Source organism: Hevea brasiliensis, chromosome 4 (genome assembly GCF_030052815.1).
Source record: "Hevea brasiliensis isolate MT/VB/25A 57/8 chromosome 4, ASM3005281v1, whole genome shotgun sequence".
Taxonomy (NCBI): Eukaryota; Viridiplantae; Streptophyta; class Magnoliopsida; order Malpighiales; family Euphorbiaceae; genus Hevea; species Hevea brasiliensis.
This window is the reverse complement of record NC_079496.1, coordinates 58,787,471-58,806,508: the sequence shown is the minus strand read 5'-3', so window position 1 is coordinate 58,806,508 and position 19,038 is coordinate 58,787,471.

Genomic DNA, 19,038 nt, shown 5'->3' with positions numbered 1-19,038 from the left:
AGTATACGGAAACTTCAGTACAATTAAATTAAGCATTGAATGAAATGAGTAAAATAGATTAGCAATAGAAACATAACAAAAATATAATTTGTAGAATCGTAGAGACTTAAAATACAATACAGTTAGAATAATTGATTCCTGGATATCTGAATTATGATTTATTTCTTTCTTTATTTGTATATATTATTTCTTGTTATACTATTGCACCACTAAGCAAAAATGGTTAGCGCGACGGAATTGCTTCCTCGCGCAGGTACTGAAGGTAAAACTAGTAGACTGTCGACTGAGATTTTTGGAGTCCAGATCTGCAGAAGTATCAGAAGAGTATAAGGTTGTCACCTCCTCAGCAATGCATGTAGATAGGGCTCATATTTACACATGTTATGTATTTTATTCATTCTAAGTATATTGTAAATTATTTGTATATCCTGTACTTGACAAACTTATGTAATTAGTTGGTAAATTATGTAAGATAATGAAATACAAGAATTCTGATATATGAGTTAAGTATCCGATCATGATGATTCTGATTGAGATTGAGTATATATTGAAATTGTTTTTGGCGAGTTCAGAAGAACTGTTAGTCCAAATTACTGCCGGTACTCTACTGGATTGTCATTAAAATTTTTGAATTTTTCAAATTAGTTAGATTTTGATAAACAATAAAAATAGCCTAAGCCTTAGATAAAGTTTTTGAACAAGTAAATCAAGAACTATAATGAAATCAAATAAGATTAGATGCTCCGGCACTCCGTGTGACACGCCTTGCTCAACTACACTGTAGACGGGTGAGCGGTGTTACATTTAGTGGTATCAAAGCACGGTTTAGGCATTCCTAGGCAAAGATAAGTAGAAAGAACTAGTGTGCATACATGCATTGCATTCATAAGAGTTGAGGTGACACTATGCAAATCTGTTTACTTTTGATTATTCAAAGTTAAGATATTGACTCAGAGTCGCATAGGGCATTAGAAAAAGAAGCAGAAAACCTAGTTCATGAGGTTATAACGTAGTGACTATGTAGTGTTCTCGATGTTTGTATTGTAAGTTACAGATTACAGTATAGATATGGGATTATAGTTGTAACACCCTCACTGTATCCATTCTATACATTCTACTATTCCGGTGACCGGTATCGGTCTGGAGAGCTAGAACGTCTAGAAAAATATTTAAACTAAAGTGAGGAACCATAATTAACTCAAATATTAACAAGAAAAATTTAGGAAAAATTTTAGAAATAAAATATAACCAAGTTAAATAAGCCGATGCCCTAGCGATGGGTAACCCAGTGGGAAGTTGCGGTCCTTGCAACTAGGAGCCCTAGACCCAGGAGAAAATTCATAAAATAATTTTTGGGACTCTAGAGAAGAGTCATTGAGGTTTCTATGGCATTAGAATGCCAAGAAAATGCTTAGAAAAATTGTCAATCTAAGATGCATATTTGGTCTGCTTAAGCAGAAGGCATTTTGGTCATTTCGTCTTCAGAGATGATTTCTGGCCAAGTTGTCTAGTTAAGTAAATAATTATTATGACATGAAATGTTAATAAATATTGCTAAAAATTAAATTGAAAATGAGTAGAGAAGAAAAGAAGAGAAAATGAAGGAAAATGCCAATTATGACATCACCATGAAGTCATTAAACACTTACCACCAATTACAATTAATCAAGCCCATTTAAAATAAATAAAATTAGATAAAGGAAAAAAAAAAGGGTTCATTAGCTGCTCCAAACCAACCTAGCCATCTCCCTCTTCTCCCATTGCCATTTCTTCCATGAAAGCTCACCCAAGCTCCCAACCTCACCAAATCTCACTTGAAACCCTTACCTAGCTTCACAAAAAATTTACCTAGTAACTTGAACATCCTCTAGGCAGCCAAAAGAGGAAGGAAAGAGCAAGTTTAGTGGGCTCAAAATTCTGTTCCAACAAGTTTAGTGTACAATCTCCTATCTCTTTTACTTAATTCATGTTTATTGGCATGAGATAAGTGGAAATGTATAAGAAAAATAAAATAAAACTTATGTATATTCATCCCTACAATTTGGGCAGCCTAAGGATGGTTAGGGTTTGATGAATTTACTTAAAGTAAAGTGTTTATGTGTCACACCCTACCCCTCTGTAAGGCATAACATGATCCCGTAGTATACCTAATGAATTACCAACTCCGTCTACTGATAACCTATTAAATACAATACAAGGGATTTTAAAAACTTTTCTTACTTCTTTTACAGTGGTGAGCACTATTTACAGGTGTTAAAAAAAAACTTTTTGAACTGAAGTGATAGAACTAACACATTTGAATTATTTGGAATTTCTATAAAAATTTTGGCAGAGTGCCATCTGTATTTTGGATAAAACAGTTCTTCAGAAAACCTGTAAAAAGCACTTCAATATTTTTCCAAATCTCAACTCCAAAATATTTCTCAACACAACATGTTTCTCAACTCAAATCCACAGTGATTTTTCAAAGACTGAGATAAAAGAAATATAATAAAATTTTTACAAGTCAAAATAACTCATAATTTACTTTACAACTTCAATGTACAATTTTAATTTACAACTGCTCAAACCAAAAACAATATGTACATATAGTGGTCATACATTACAGTACAAAATGCAAAATGTGGTATACTCATTATACCCGAAAATCTCTCACTGGAGGTACTAGCAGCCTAGTCTCATCGCCTGTCTGTCTGCCTACTGCGACAAAGAATAAAGCTATCACGAGACAATGTCTCAGTGGTGCACAACAATAACCAAATACAACTTTAAATCTCAATTCATAAGTTAAATAAATAGTGGATACTTAAAACAATAGTTAAATTCAAGACAATAATGTCATAAGGAATTGAACACAATATCATAATAAATCTCAGTAATCAAAACATAGTTAAATTCAAAAGACAGTGAATGTCAATAAGAATTTAAACTCCATTTCACAATCTCATAATACATATCAATAAATCACACACAGCTTAATCATGTTCCAAAGTTCAATTCATCCTAAAAGTCGATGACTAATGAGGAATAACATAGCTAGCTAGCAAAATATAAGTACTCATTCTATTCGTCCTCAACAGGCACACACCTCAACACTTCAGCCAGAAAGGGAATTCAATTCGTCCCACTGGACAAGCTAGCGAGGAATACAATCAATATACATGATAACTGTGGTTTCAAACCATTTCTAATACTTTTCAATCAATAAGTATCCATCAATATCATTCAAACAATTTCTCACATTTTTAAACCATTTACAATGCTTTTCAAGCAATAAATATCCATTCAAACACATTTCCACAATTTAAAACAATAATGTACAAATAGTCATAATTTATTTCAATTGAAAAATTCAAAAGAAATAGTTGTTGTGCACAAACCTCTGATAATTGTCTCCTGGTCTGGACTCAGTGTTTCCTTCCCTTTCCCTGAGTCTTTACTAACTGAGAAACGCAATTTGAAGTGATTCAGTACTAAATTAAACTGTCTCTATCGATAATGCTTGATAAGTAATTCACTGAAAGCTATTATTTGCTTAATCACCTAATAAATCGACCCTCGATGCGTTCCAGGTAAATTAGGTTTTAGTGTTACTAATATGTCCCATTCGACAGTCTTTTAGGGTTGGTACATGTTACCAATTTCATTTCCTTGTTTAGTGCATTTTTTTGCAACTTGCTGGATTTCGGGATACTAGTTTGACCTAGCCGGACGACCTAGTTCCCTCGGTTTTCAGGTTTCGGTCAAAAGTACAAACTTGTAGATCTATGTCTTATGGAAAGCGGGGCAAAATTTCAAGTCATTCTGAGTTATGTAGACCAAGTTATGGTCATGTTACTATTGCTGGTCAAATGGCATCAAATTTGGTCATTTTAGGTCAATTTTGGTCAACTTTGGTTCGGCCAGTTTTTGGACCCGAACTTGTGCAAGCTGTTTAACTTGCTTATGGTCATTTCTGAGCTTTGGTGTCTTCATAAGACTTGTAGATATGGGTCTTAACTATTCATGGTTAAAATTTCAGGTCAATTGGACCTGTTTTGAGTGAGTTATGGCCCAAATGGTCAGTTTTCAGGCCTCACTTGCACTTAATCCGGATTTGGTCATTTTTCAAGCTACTTTGCAAGCAGAATTTTGGTATGCTTCCTTCATGAAAGTTGGCACATTTTGTGCCTAGTTTCACCTCCAATTGGTCTCATACCAATTGGAGTTACACATTTAGAGTTATAGGCTAAAATGCATACTATCCTTAAATATATTGCTTAACATCTATCAATTGCACATTTACTTGCTATAAATCCACTTCTCTTACCAATTCTGATTTGGTACATTACCAAAACCATTTATCACTTCATATTAAAGTCACTTTGGGCGGAATACAAATATCCTCAATACACCAAATGAAACTCTAATTCACAAAGTCCAAATAAAACAATATATATACACATAACCACTCCTAATTATTACATACAATTTCCACAACCAATTTACATACATATTCATCAATCCTCAATATCACAATTCATCCAATATCTTCATGAATTCAAACATTCATCAAGGAGTCCCAAGGCTGCCGAAATGTCCCCATTGCCAAAGTTTCCCATAGTTTCTTCCACTTCAATTCCAAATGCACAATCACCACATATACATGGAAATAACTTACTAGGACATTAAATCACCCTACTCAACATGAATTCCCACAAATATATGTAAAAATAATTCATTAAATATACAACTTCATGACTGTCCAAAATTGGATATGTCAATAACTCCTCAAAACTTTAAAAATTCATCACAAAGCAAACACCCATAACATGCTTACAAACTTTAACAAAGCAATATTCAAAAACTCAAACTTACCTATTGTTGGGACTTGCTAAATCTTCACTAAAACTTCTTGAAATTATTATCAAACTCTTCCTTGTGATGTGGGTATAAATTTTAATGAAGATAGGTGTGGGACAAGACGGCTTGATCATGGAATTGTGAAGGTTTGAAGGTGGGCGGCCATGGGAGCTTTTTAGGAGAAATTTGGTTCGGCCATGGCTAGTGCTTGAGGAAGAAGATAAAGGTAGAATGTTAGTGGAGAATTTCAGAGTTTTCAAGCTTTATGTAGTGCTTAGTGGTCCACTAAGTATTAGGATAATATTTGTTTAATGAAACTTTTACTTATTCAATTTCTTAACCCATAATTTGTCTTATTTACTTTTCATTCCAATCTCAATTTTTTTTATGTGATTTTCAAACTTTAATATCACTTTATTTTCATGGACATTTAGGTCAAAAGCCAACTAGGGGTGTCAAATGACCACAATGCCCTGCTCGGTTGCATTCCCGATTTTTCAGAACACCGGGTTTTGTCCGTTTTTCGATTTCTCACTTTTCTTTGTACTAATTAATTAATTTTTCTTTGATATTTCTAATGATATTTATACTTCAATAGGGGTCTCTTTAAGTCCTAAAAATGTTTTCCAGGGTTCCCCGCAGTCCAGGGCTAGTCAACGGTCCACGCCGTGACTTCCCGGTGCGGTCACCCATCGCTAGGGTTCTCGGCTCGTTTAACTTGATTGCATTTCTTTACTATTATTTTTCCTTTGTTTTTCTTGTATTTTCTTTTGTTGTATTTCATTATTTTATGTCTCCTCACTCATATCGAAGTGTAGTTCTAGGCATCCTAGTTGTCCAGGATAACACCGTCACCAATGAGAACGCACTACCAACATAGGGTGTTACAATTCTCCCCCTTAAATAAATTTCGTCTCAAATTTTACACGCATTAGTCTCTGAACAGCTGTGGTGCTGTCTCCTCATATCCTCTTCACGCTCCAAGTAGCTTCCTCGCTCGAATGATGGTTCCACAAAGACTTTAACAGTGTATCTGTTTGTTCCTCACCGCTTTACCTCATAAGCCAGAATTTTTATGGGTTCTTCCTCATATGAGTGGTCCTGATTTACCTCAATCTCTTCAATCGATAGTACATGAGATGGGTCAAATCTGTACCTCCTTAACATGGACACATGGAAGACACTGTATCCTTGCTAGCTCGAGGTAATGCCAACCGATATGCCAAAGGACCCACTCTTTCCGTAACCTCATATGGTCCGATGAAACGAGGACTCGCTTCCCCTTTCTCGCCAAATCTCATAATCCTCTTCCAAGGAGAAACTTTGAGGAATACCTTATCACCCACTGCATATTCAATATCTCTTCTTTCAAATCAATATAGGACTTCGACGGTGCGATGCACTTGAGTCTATCTCCAATCAATCGATCTTTTCCTCCATCACGAACAATTTCTGGCCCAATCATCTTCCTTTCACCTACTTCATCCCAACATAAGGGAGTTCTCGCACTTTCGCCATACAAAGCTTCATATGAAGGCATCCCAATGCTTGATTGGTAGTCATGTTATAAGCAAACTCAATCAAAGGCAAGTGTGTATCCCAACTACCTTCAAACTCAATCACACAAGCCCGTAGCATATCCTCTAATATCCGAATAACCCTCTCGGGACCGCCATCCGTCTGTGGGTGGAATGTCTTGTCTTTGAAGTTCAATCTAGTTCCTAGGGCTCTCTGAAGACTACCCCAGAATCTAGAAGTGAACCTAGGATCTCTGTCAGATACAATTGATACTGGCACTCCATGCAATTTTACAATCATATATATGTACAATCTGGCCAATCTTTCCAGGCTATAGTCCATCCAAACTGGAAAAAAGTGAGCAGACTTGGTCAATCTGTCAACTATAACCCATACTGCATCATGACTACTCTGTGTCCTTGGAAGTCCTGTAACAAAATCCATAGTTATTCGTTCCCATTTCCACTCTTGTACTGACAAAGGATGTAACAAACCAGCTGGAACTTGATGTTCTGCCTTTACTTGCTGACAAGATAGGCATTTGGAAACAAACTCAGTTATATCCCTCTTCATACCCATCCACCAGTAATGCTCTTTTAGCCCTCTATACATTTTAGTTCCACCAGGGTGCATAGCAAAAGGAGACTCATGTGCTTCCTTCATAATGATCTGTCTCAATTCCACATCACTAGGAACGCACACTCTACCCCGATGTAGTAATAAACCATCATCTCTCACAGAAAATTTAGGTTTCTTGCCCTGCTGGACTTCTTTCAGTAGGTTCTGATATTTTTCATCACTTTGAGCAGCCATTCTGATATGATCAATCAACACTGGCTGTACATGCCATGCAACTACTGTCTGTCCCTCATCATCAATCTCTAAACTGGCATGCTGTGCTTTCAATTCATATACCATGGAAAAAGGAGAAACTCTGAGACTTGCCATAGTCTTGCGACTTAAGGCGTCAGCCACCACATTTGCTTTCCCTGGCTGATAGTCTATTAAGCAATCATAATCTTTGATGAGTTCTAACCATCTCCTTTACCTCAAATTCAATTCCTTCTGGGTGCCTAAGTACTTCAAGCTCTTGTGATCTGTGTAAATGTAGCATTTCTCCCCATACAAATAGTGTCTCCAGATCTTCAGAGCAAAAACAATAGCTGTTAGTTCTAGATCATGTGTTGGGTAGTTCCTCTCATGCGGTTTCAGTTGGCGTGATGCATAAGCAATGACATTCCGATCTTGCATCAGTACACAGCCTAACCCATTGTGAGAAGCATCACTATTAACTGTGTATTCTTTACCCGGAATAGGTAAAGTGAGGACTGGAGCTTCAGTCAAACACCTCTTCAACTCATCAAAACTTTGCTGGCATTTATCAGTCCACTGAAATTTTACATCTTTCCGAAGCAGTTTGGTCAGTGGAGAAGATAACATAGAAAACCCCTTCACAAACCGACGGTAATATCCAGCTAGACCCAGAAAACTGCGAATTTCTGTGATGTTCCTGGGCGGCTTCCAATTAAGGATAGCTTCTACCTTGCTGGAATCTACCTTGATCCCTTCAGCTAACACAACATGTCCCAAAAAGGAGATTTCTTTTAGCCAAAATTCACACTTCAACAATTTGGCGTATAGTTGTTTCTCCCTTAAAGTCTGCATGCTCCTCTGCATTCCTTGAATATATCAAAATGTCATCAATAAACACCACCACAAATTGATCAAGATATGGTCTGAAGATAGTGTTCATCAGATCCACAAAAGCAGCTGGAGCATTTGTTAACCCGAATGGCATTACTAGAAACTCATAGTGGCCATACCGAGTTCTGAAAGCAGTTTTTGGAATACTCTGCTCTTGTACCTTCAACTGATAATAACTAGATCGCAAATCAATTTTGGAGAATACAGCTGCACTCTTCAACTGATCAAACAGAACATCAATGCGAGGCAATGGATATATGTTCTTTATTGTCACCTTATTCAACTGCCGGTAATCTATACATAAGCGGAGAGTACCATCCTTCTTCTTAACAAACAACACTGGTGCTCCCCAAGGTGACACACTAGGGCAGATGAAGCCCTTTTCAAGTAGTTCTTGCAATTGTATCTTCAACTCCTTCAACTCTGCTGGTGCCATTCTGTATGGCGTTATGGAGATTAGATCCACACCAGGCATAACATTAATTTCAAACTGCACTTCTCTTTCCGGAGGTAGTCCTGGCAATTCATCAGGAAACACATCTGGAAAGTCATATACTGTAGGGATGTCCTTCAATGCTGGACTCCCCACTTGGGTGTCTACCACATGTGCCAAGTATGCTTCACACCCCTTTCTGATCATTTTTCTGGCTAGTGCAGCCAAAATGATGTTTGATGGCAATAACTGCCTCTCCCCATGTATTACCACATCACAGATCGAGGAGACCAAAAGTGACTCTTTTCACTCTACCAATCATGGCATGATGCCTAGCTAACCAATCCATGCCCAAGGTGATATCATAATCTCTGAAGGGCATTTCAATGAAATCAGACAGAAAAGTGTGTCCTTAGATCACCAAAGGACGATCCCTATATATTCTATTAACCCTGACCTCCTGTCCTAGCGGACTTGTTACTAGCACATCAAAGTCCATTTTTGTACATGGAACAGCAATGCAATCAATGATGCTAGCACTCACATAAGAATGGGTAGAACCCGGGTCAAATAACACAAACACATTCTGATTAAAAGTTTAGAAGGTACCAGCCACAACATCGATGTCTCGCCTCTTTCCTCTGCCTCATTGCATACATTCTAATCGAGCATCGTATTGCTCGATTGTTTCATCGTGCCTTGGCCACTGGGCTACCTCTACCTTTGCCTCTACCTCCGCTGGGTGGTTGTGAACTTCTAGTGACAGTGGCTCAATCGACCCTTTCTGCAGAGTAGGAGGTGGTCCAACCCTACGACTCATCGTGCCTTGGCAAAGTGTCCTGTGCCTCCACAGCTATAACAGCTCCAATAGCCTTGTAGCATATCCCACCATGATTTCTTCCACAAGTTTCACATTGGCGGGAGGGTAAGAACCTCTGTACTGTCCAGATAGAGGAGGCTTCATCCGAATATCTTCCCTACCGGACTTCTTGCCACCTCCGCCATGTCCCCATAGTTCTTCCTCTTTCCAAGAGGGACCACCGGAACTCGTTTCTACCGATTTTCCCTCTTTCTCTGCCTTCTCGATTTCTTTTTCTCAGAGCAACTTCAAACTCAATTCTTTCCACTCTAGGGCTTGAGAAACAAGTTCGTAGAAGTTAGTGTGTTTGAATCCGACCACTTGTAACTGACATCGGGCTTGCCGCCAAACCTCTTGCATCTCTCCCTACCGTAGAAAGTAAACTTACTGCATAATGGCTAAGAATGGAAAATTCTCTTTCATACTCGAGCCACCGATCCGCTCCCTGCTTTGGACTTAGGAACTCTTATAATTTCTGGTCTACATAAGCATCAGGGACATATTTTTGTCTGAATTCCCTGAGAAAGTCATTCCATGTTAGCACTGTAGGTTCTACTAGACTGTGGGGAATGGTTTTCCACCAGTCATAAGCATCCCCCTGTAGCAAAGATACAGAGTATTCAAATCTGAGCTCTTCCGTGCAATGTAGCTTCTTGAATACCCTATCCATCCTCTCTAACCATTGTTCTGCCTCTAGAGGATCTACTGTCCCCTTGAACTCTGTAGCCCCATACTTCATCAATTTGTCATACTGCCTAGTAGGAGATTGTGGTTGTACCACTGGTGTTTATATTGGGACTTGAGTAGGCAAGTTACCAGCCATTTGTTGGAACATTGCACCATCTCACGAGCTTAATCGAGCAGAAATTGCGGATCGCAGGGTGGTGTTGCTAAACCACCGACATTGTGTAGGCACAGGGCATCCCCTTGCACCTCACTCTATAGATTGATCGACTGAACGATCACCCTCTTCCATAGTCAATGCGAGGATTTTAGATCTCCTGAACAAATAACACAAGGAGATTTCCTCCCGTTAGTGCATATTTATAATGTAATGTACTGTATGTATCAAACAATGATATTGAGCAGTTGTACTATGAAGAAAGAATATTCAAGTAACATGTGAAAACAGAATTTAAAAACTTTGCTCTGATACCACTAAAACATGTCACACCCTACCCCTCTGTAAGGCATAACATGATCCCGTAGTATACCTAATGAATTACCAACTCCGTCTACTGATAACCCATTAAATACACTACAAGGGATTTTAAAAAATTTTCTTACTTCTTTTACAGTGGTGAGCTATTTACAGGTGTTAAAAAAAAACTTTTTCAACTGAAGTGATAGAACTAACACATTTGAATTATTTGGAATTTCTATAAAAATTTTGGCAGAGTGCCATATGTATTTTGGATAAAACAGTTCTTCAGAAAACCTGTAAAAAGCACTTCAATATTTTTTCAAATCTCAACTCCAACATATTTCTTAACACAACATATTTCTCAACTCAAATCCATAATGATTTTTCAAAGACTGAGATAAAAGAAATATAATACAATTTTTACAAGTCAAAATCTCAATTCATAAGTAAAATAAATAGTGGATACTTAAAACAATAGTTAAATTCAAGACAATAATGTCATAAGGAATTTAACACAATATCATAATAAATCTCAGTAATCAAAACATAGTTAAATTCAAAAGACAGTGAATGTCAATAAGAATTTAAACTCCATTTCACAATCTCATAATACATATCAATAAATCACACACAGCTTAATCATGTTTCAAAGTTCAATTCGTCCCAAAAGTCGAGACTAATGAGGAATAACATAGCTAGCTAGCAAAATATGAGTACTCATTCTATTCGTCCTCAACAGGTACACACCTCAACACTTCAGCCAGAGAGGGAATTCAATTCGTCCCACTAGACAAGCTAGCGAGGAATATAATCAATATACATGATAGCTGTGGTTTCAAACCATTTCTAATACTTTTCAATCAATAAGTATCCATCAATATCATTCAAACAATTTCTCACAGTTTCAAACCATTTACAATGCTTTTCAAGCAATAAATATCCATTCAAACACATTTCCTCAATTTAAAACAATAATGTACAAATAGTCATAATTTATTTCAATTGAAAAATTCAAAAGAAATAGTTGTTGTGCACAAACCTCTGATAATTGTCTCTGGTCCGACTCTGTTTCCTTCCTTTCCCGAGTCTTTACTAATCGAGAAACGCAATTTGAAGTGTTTCAAGATTAAATTAAACTGTCTCTATCGATAATGCTTGATAAGTAATTCACTGAAAGCTATTATTTGCTTAATCACCTAATATATCGACCCTCGATGCGTTCTAGGTAAATTAGGTTTTAGTGTTACTAATATGTCCCATTCGATAGTCTTTTAGGGTTGGTACATGTTACCAATTTCATTTCCTTGTTTAGTGCATTTTATTGCAACTTGCTGGATTCCGGGATACTAGTTTGACCTAGCCGGACGACCTAGTTCCCTCAGTTTCTGGGTTTCGGTCAAAACTACAAACTTGTGGATCTATGTCTTATGGAACGCGGGGAACAATTTCAGGTCATTCTGAGTTACGTAGACCAAGTTATGGTCATTTTACTATTGCTGGTCAAATGGCATCAAATTTGGTCATTTTAGGTCAATTTTGGTCAACTTTGGTTCGGCCAGTTTTTGGACCTGAACTTGTGCAAGCTGTTTGACTTGCTTATGGTCATTTATGAGCTTTGGTGTCTTCATAAGACTTGTAGATATGGGTCTTAACTATTCATGGTTAAAATTTCAGGTCAATTGGACCTGTTTTGAGTGAGTTAGGGCCTAAACACCAACTGCTGCGCAAATGGTCAGTTTTCAGGCCTCACTTGCACTTAATCCGGATTTGGTCATTTTTCAAGCTACCTTGCAAGCAGAATTTTGGTATGCTTCCTTCATGAAAGTTGGCACATTTTGTTCCTAGTTTCACCTCCAATTGGTCTCATACCAATTGGAGTTACACATTTAGAGTTATAGGCTAAAATGCATATTATCCTTAAATACATTGCTTAACATCTATCAATTGCACATTTACTTGCTATAAATCCACTTCTCTTACCAATTCTGATTTGGTACATTACCAAAACCATTTATCACTTCATATTAAAGTCACTTTGGGCAGTACTGCGTATGATGTATGGCTCCATGCCATTCTGTGATGATAGCCTATGGCTATATTGATTATGATGTTATACTTAGCTTTATGCCTTATTGCTTTTATGGCTTATTAGCCATTCTGTTTGCACACCGGGAGACACATTGTGACCGATGCTGTAACGGCCCGAGATACTTGTTACCCAGTGCTAGTTGTAACACTCCTAAGTTTGGTAGTGCGTTCTACTGTTCCGGTGACCAGTGTTGTCCGAATAGCTATAATGCCTAGAACTACACTTCGATATGAGTGAGGATACATTAAATAATGAAATACAAGAAAAGAAAATACAAGAAAAATAAAGGAAAAATAATAGTAAAGAAATGCAACTAAGTTAAGCGAGCCGAGAACCCTAGCGATGGGTGATCAGACGGAAGTCACGATGGACCGTTGACTAGCCTCGACCCGGGAACCCCGGAAAATTTTTAAGACTTAAAGAGACACCTATTGAAGTATAAATATCATTAGAAATATTAAATAAAAATTAAATAATTAGTACAAAGAAAAGTGAGAAATCGAAAACGGACAAAACCTGTTATCAAAAATCGGAATGCAACCCGAACAGGCTTTGTGGTCATTTGACATCCTGAGTTGTCTTTTGACCTAAATTTCCATTGAAAATACATGATATTATATTTGAAAAATGTCATGAAAAATTAAATTAGTGGTACCTAATGTAAATAGCAAAAATGGGAAGCTTAATGTGGGAAAATGAAATCTTTGATTAAACTAATGTTATTTCTACATTAGTGGACCACTAACACTTTGTAAATCAATTAAAAACCTGTCATCTTCCACTAACTTCTGCAAAGCCATCTTCTTCCTCAAACTTTCCCATGGCCAAACCAAAAAGCTCCCAAATTCTCCCATGGCCATCCAAGCTCCAACCTCTATGCGTCCATGATCCAAGCTCCCAATGGTTAAGGTTTCTTCATTAAACTTGACCACCACACCATGGGCAGTAGATAGGCAGCAAGAAGACCAAGTTTTGGAGAGGTTTTGAAGAGTTTCCAAAGTGGTAAGTTTGAGTTTTTGGTTAGTGCTTCATTAAAGTTAGTAAGGAGGTTATGGGTACTTGAATTGTGAGAAGAATTTTGGAGTTTGATGTTCTAATGGTGATGTTTATTTTTGGCAGCCATGAAAACTCTTTAAGGGCAGTTTATTTTTGCTTGTAAATGGTGAATTAAATGATTGATTAAATGTATATTGTGTAGGAAATTGTTTGGGTAATGTATACTTAGTATATGTAAATGTAAAATGAGATTTAAAGCTTGGAAAGTAATGGAATGTAAGTGTACCATTGTGGCAGTTTGCTAACCCTTGAGGAATGCTGGAATTCATGCTTGGTTTATGGAATAATGATGTTAAAATGTGTTGGTTGTTATAGCAGTTTGAGTGCATGAATGGTGGTGTGAAGTGGGACTTGTAAATGAGCATGAATTGGTGATTGAATTGTTGTAAATTGAATTGGACAAATTCTGCACTTGTTGGTATATGTTGAATGTAATTGTAAGCTACCAAAATGACCTATAATATGTTGTGAATTATGTTTAGGTTGTGGTACAACCAGAATTGGTTTAAATGTTAAGTTTGGTGAGTGTTAAAAGTGATGCTTGATGTGTATGCAAGAATTTCAATAAGGCAGTTTGAGTTTTAGGCCTAGAACTTTAATTGTGTGGCTCCAATTGGTATGAGACCAATTGGAGGTGAAACTAGGCACAAAATTTGCTAACTTTCATGAAGGAAGCTTGCCAAAATTCTGCTTGCAAGGTAGCTTGAAAAATGACCAAATCCGGATTAAGTGCAAATAAGGCCTGAAAATTGACCATTTGGGCAGCAGTTAGTGTTTAGGCCATAACTCACTCAAAACAGGTCCAATTGACATGAAATTTTAACCATGAATATTAAGACCCATATCTATAAGTCTTATGAAGACACGAAAGCCCAGAAATGAACATAAGCAAGTCAAACAGCTTGCACAAGTTCGGGTCCAAAAACTGGCCGAACCTAAAATGACCTAAAGTGACCTAAAATGACCAATTTTGGTGCAATTTGACCAGCAATAGTAAAATGACCATAACTTGGTCTACATAACTCGGAATGACCTGAAATTTTGCCCTGCGTGCAATAAGTCATACATCTACAAGTTTGTTGTTTTGACCAAACCCAAAAACCGAGGGAACTAGGTCGTCCGGCTAGGTCAAACTAGTATCCCGAATCCAAAGAAATTGCAAAAATGCAAGATACTTAAATGAACTTGGTAACATGTACCAACCCTAGAAGACTATCGAATGTGACATATTAGTAACGTTAAAACCTAATTTACCTAAAACGCATCGAGGGTCAATATATTAGGTTGACTAAGCGAATAAATGAATTTAGTGAATTAATTATCAAGCATTATCGTTAGAGACAGTTTAAATGATTACTGAAACAATTCAAATTTTTTTTCTAAGTTATCAAAGACTCAGGAAAAGGGAAGGATACACTGAGTCAAGACCAGGAGACAGTTATCAGAGGTTTGTGCATAATAAGTATTTCTTTTGAATTTTTCAATTGAAATAAATTATGATTATTTCTATGTTTTTATTTTAAATTGTGTTTGCGCACAATAAGTTTGACTTCTCATTTTCTACTTAAAAATTTAATTCAACATTATAGTTTTAAATTGTGTCCGTGCACAACACTTTGATATTCACTGCTTTTACTAGCAAATTTATGTAGAGAAATGAGTTATGAATAAGTTTTGATTGCTTTGGTTTTGGGAATATTATTTGGAACTTATTGTATTGCCAACTTTGCAAATGGAAATTTTGAGATAAAATGTGATTTATGGTTTGTATGAAATATTGTGATTTGAAATTATTTTGATTTTACATTTGGCATGACATTGTTGATATATTTCTCCCTCTTTGACTTATCAGTCTGGGGTGAGTATGATTATGTTCCTCCCTCTTTGACTTGTCAGTCTGAGGTGAGTGTGGATGAGTACTCATTATTCAGCTAGCTTCCTCCCTCATTGATTTCGATTATTGGGGTGAGTGTGTCTTGTCGTGGTGTACAACAAGGCATGTGTGGAAAAATTATGTCATGGCCTAAATTGTGTTATCGATTGGCAAAATTGTATTATTCAGTTATTTGATCAAATTGTGTTATTGATTTGCAAAACGGTATTATTCAGTTATTTGATCGAATTGTGTTATTGATTTGCAAAACGGTATTATTCAGTTATTTGATCGAATTGTGTTATTGAATTGCAAAACGGTATTATTCAATTACTTGATCAAATTTGTGTTAGGTGAATTTTGTAAATTGTGAAATGGAATTGTGAATCATTTGATTTGTGAACTGTCAATAAAAGATTTATATATCGCATTTCAAATTGTTATTGTGCACCACTGAGTAAATTTTACTCAGCAATAGCCTTTCATTGCCGCGCAGTAGACAGACAATGTGGCCAGACTAGGCTGCTAGTACAACATTGAGAGATCATCGGGTATATTGAGTATACCACATTTTGCATTTTGTACTGTAATGTATGTTCACTGTATGTATATAGTGTTCTTGGTTTTGAGCAGTTGTAAATTAAAATTTTACATTGAAGTTGTAAAGTAAATTATGAGTTATTTTGACTTGTAAAAAAATTGTATTATATTTCTTGTATCTCAGTCTTTGAAAAATTTCTGTGGATTTGAGTTGAGAAATATGTTGTGTTGAGAAATATGTTGGAGTTGAGATTTGGAAATATATTGAAGTGTTTTTTATAGGTTTTCTGAAGAACTGTTTTATCCAAAATACAGAGGGCACTCACAAAATTTTGCTAGAAAATTTCTAATAGTCCAAATGAGTTAGCCATTTCACTTGGCCACAAAAGTTTTTAACACTGTAAATAGTGCTCACCAACGTAAAAGAAGCAAGAAAAGTTTTAAAATCCCTTGCAGTGTATTTAATGGGTTATCGATGAGACGGAGTTGGTAATTCATTAGATATACTACGGATCATGTTATGCCTTGCAGGGTAGGGTGTGACACTAGTTTACCCGTTTATCCAATCCGGTCAATTTGTATAAGTTACTTGGGCATGGAAAAGAATAATTGCAATTGAACTGATTATTAAAGAAATTATGGAAATTAAATATCAAGATAAAGAGAAAGAATGATTACAATAAAATAAACAAGCTCAAAATCATCAAGAAAACGATTAACAAAATACTAAAAGGAGTTAATATCATAAAATGTAATTGGCCCTCGACTAAACTAAAAGTTAGTAATTATTCTTTTTTTTTTATGAACATAATAACTAGGAAATTATTATTTTTATTTATATGTTATATTTTCTTGTATTATTGGCACCACTAGGCTTTATGCTTAGTGCATTACTTTTGCAACGCGTAGGCACTGAAGATTTGGATAGAGGGCCCAGTAGACCATAGATTGGGTAAGGCCGTTCATAATTCTGCATAGTGTCCATGTCACCTCACAGACTACAGTACATTTGTAGGACACTAGGTCCCATTTTGTATTTTGTGATTTTTGTAAGTTTTGTAATTAAACTCTTATTTTATCATTTATATTTGAAACCTATGTAATATAATTTTATATTAATGTAAGTATTTGTAACTTTGTGTTTATAAATAACATAAGAGAATTTATTTATGGTTTGAGCCTGATGATGATGTAAAATGAATGAATGACAAATGGAGGAATTGTTAAGAAATTATTGTAAATTGATGTGATACAAATGGAGTTTGAGAATCATTGCAAATTATTGAAAGTATTTTTCACAAGTTCCGAAGAACTATTTTATCCATTTTTAGCCGGTACTCTGTCGGATTTTCTATAAAATTGTCACACCCTATCCCTCTGTAAGGCATGACATGATCCCGTAGTATACCTAATGAATTATCAACTCCGTCTACTGATAACCCATTAAATACACTACAAGGGATTTTAAAAACTTTTCTTACTTCTTTCACATGGTGAGCACTATTTACTGTGTTAAAAACTTTTGTGAATCAAGTGATAGAACTAACACATTTGACTTATTTGGAATTTCTCAGAAAATTTTGGCAGAGTGCCATCCATATTTTGATAAAATGATTCTTGAAAACCTCAGAAAAGCACTTCAATATTTTTCCCAATCTCAACTCCAACAAAATTCAACACAATATTTTTCTCAACTCAATCCACAACAATTTTTCAAGATTTTCAAAGGATGAGATAAAAGAAATATAATACAAATTTTACAAGTCAAAATAACTCATAATTCACTTTACAACTTCAATGTACAATTTTAATTTGCAATCTCAAATAATTTACATACATATTATTACATGCATACATCAGACCTATGTACATGGGTATACCTATAATATACCTGGAGCTGGTCTGAAAATGTCTTCAAAGAAACTTACTCCTTCGCTCTATGCTCTTCTTACTGCGACAAGATACAAAGCTATCACGAGTGGTGAACTCGTGGTGCACAACTATAATTTAAAACATAGTACAATATACATTGACAAAATTTACATAAATAATTTGGAAATCAATACTCATCAATTTCCAAAACTAAAAATATTGATTTCCAATATTGTAAATAATTTGTATAAATGAATTTTATCACAAAATTCTATTTATCAAATCATTTCTAACCTTTTAAGTTATTGCAACAATATCAATTATACATAAACCATAATTGAAATCACAATTCTTTACCATTCAAAGCCATTCTCAGATCTCAAAAATCATTATGTATCTCAAAAATCAATCTTTATCTCAAAACCATGTTGTATCTCAAAACCATGTCAGAGCTCAAAACCATGTCGTATCTCACAAATCATTCTTTATCTCACTAACTATGCAAGACTAATCCGATAGGGCCATCTTCGATGTGATTCTAACTCCCTATGGTCGGAGGTCGAATCGATTCTAACTCCCTATGGTGGGAGGTCGAATGATCGCACAGCACCATCACAAGAATGAATCTTCCGCAAGGGCCGTAACGATAAAAGAAACTTAGATCTAACCTCAAATCGTAGGAAAATCTAAGCCCGTGCACGTACCATGGTAATCAAAACACAACTAACTCCATTGTCTTATCAACAAATGAGAGAGACTGTAATAACCTAGTCAAGCATCTATAGTGAGATATAAAACAATATCACAATCCTTTTAGTGAGCATAAATCACAATATAATTCGATTCAAAGTCAATTACAAAATCCAAAAAATTTTATGCTCAACACAATTAAAATCATAAATTTGCATTTTTCCATGAAAATTACCATCACAATTCAAAACATGTTCTATCACAATTTTCCAAAACATAATTTATTCAATCCATAACAATGCTTAATACTTGTGGAAATACCATTTCACAAAGCTAAATTCATTCATACTATAATAATTTTCTATAATCATTGAATTAAATCTAATGCTTGTTAAACATAATACATAGAAAATATGTC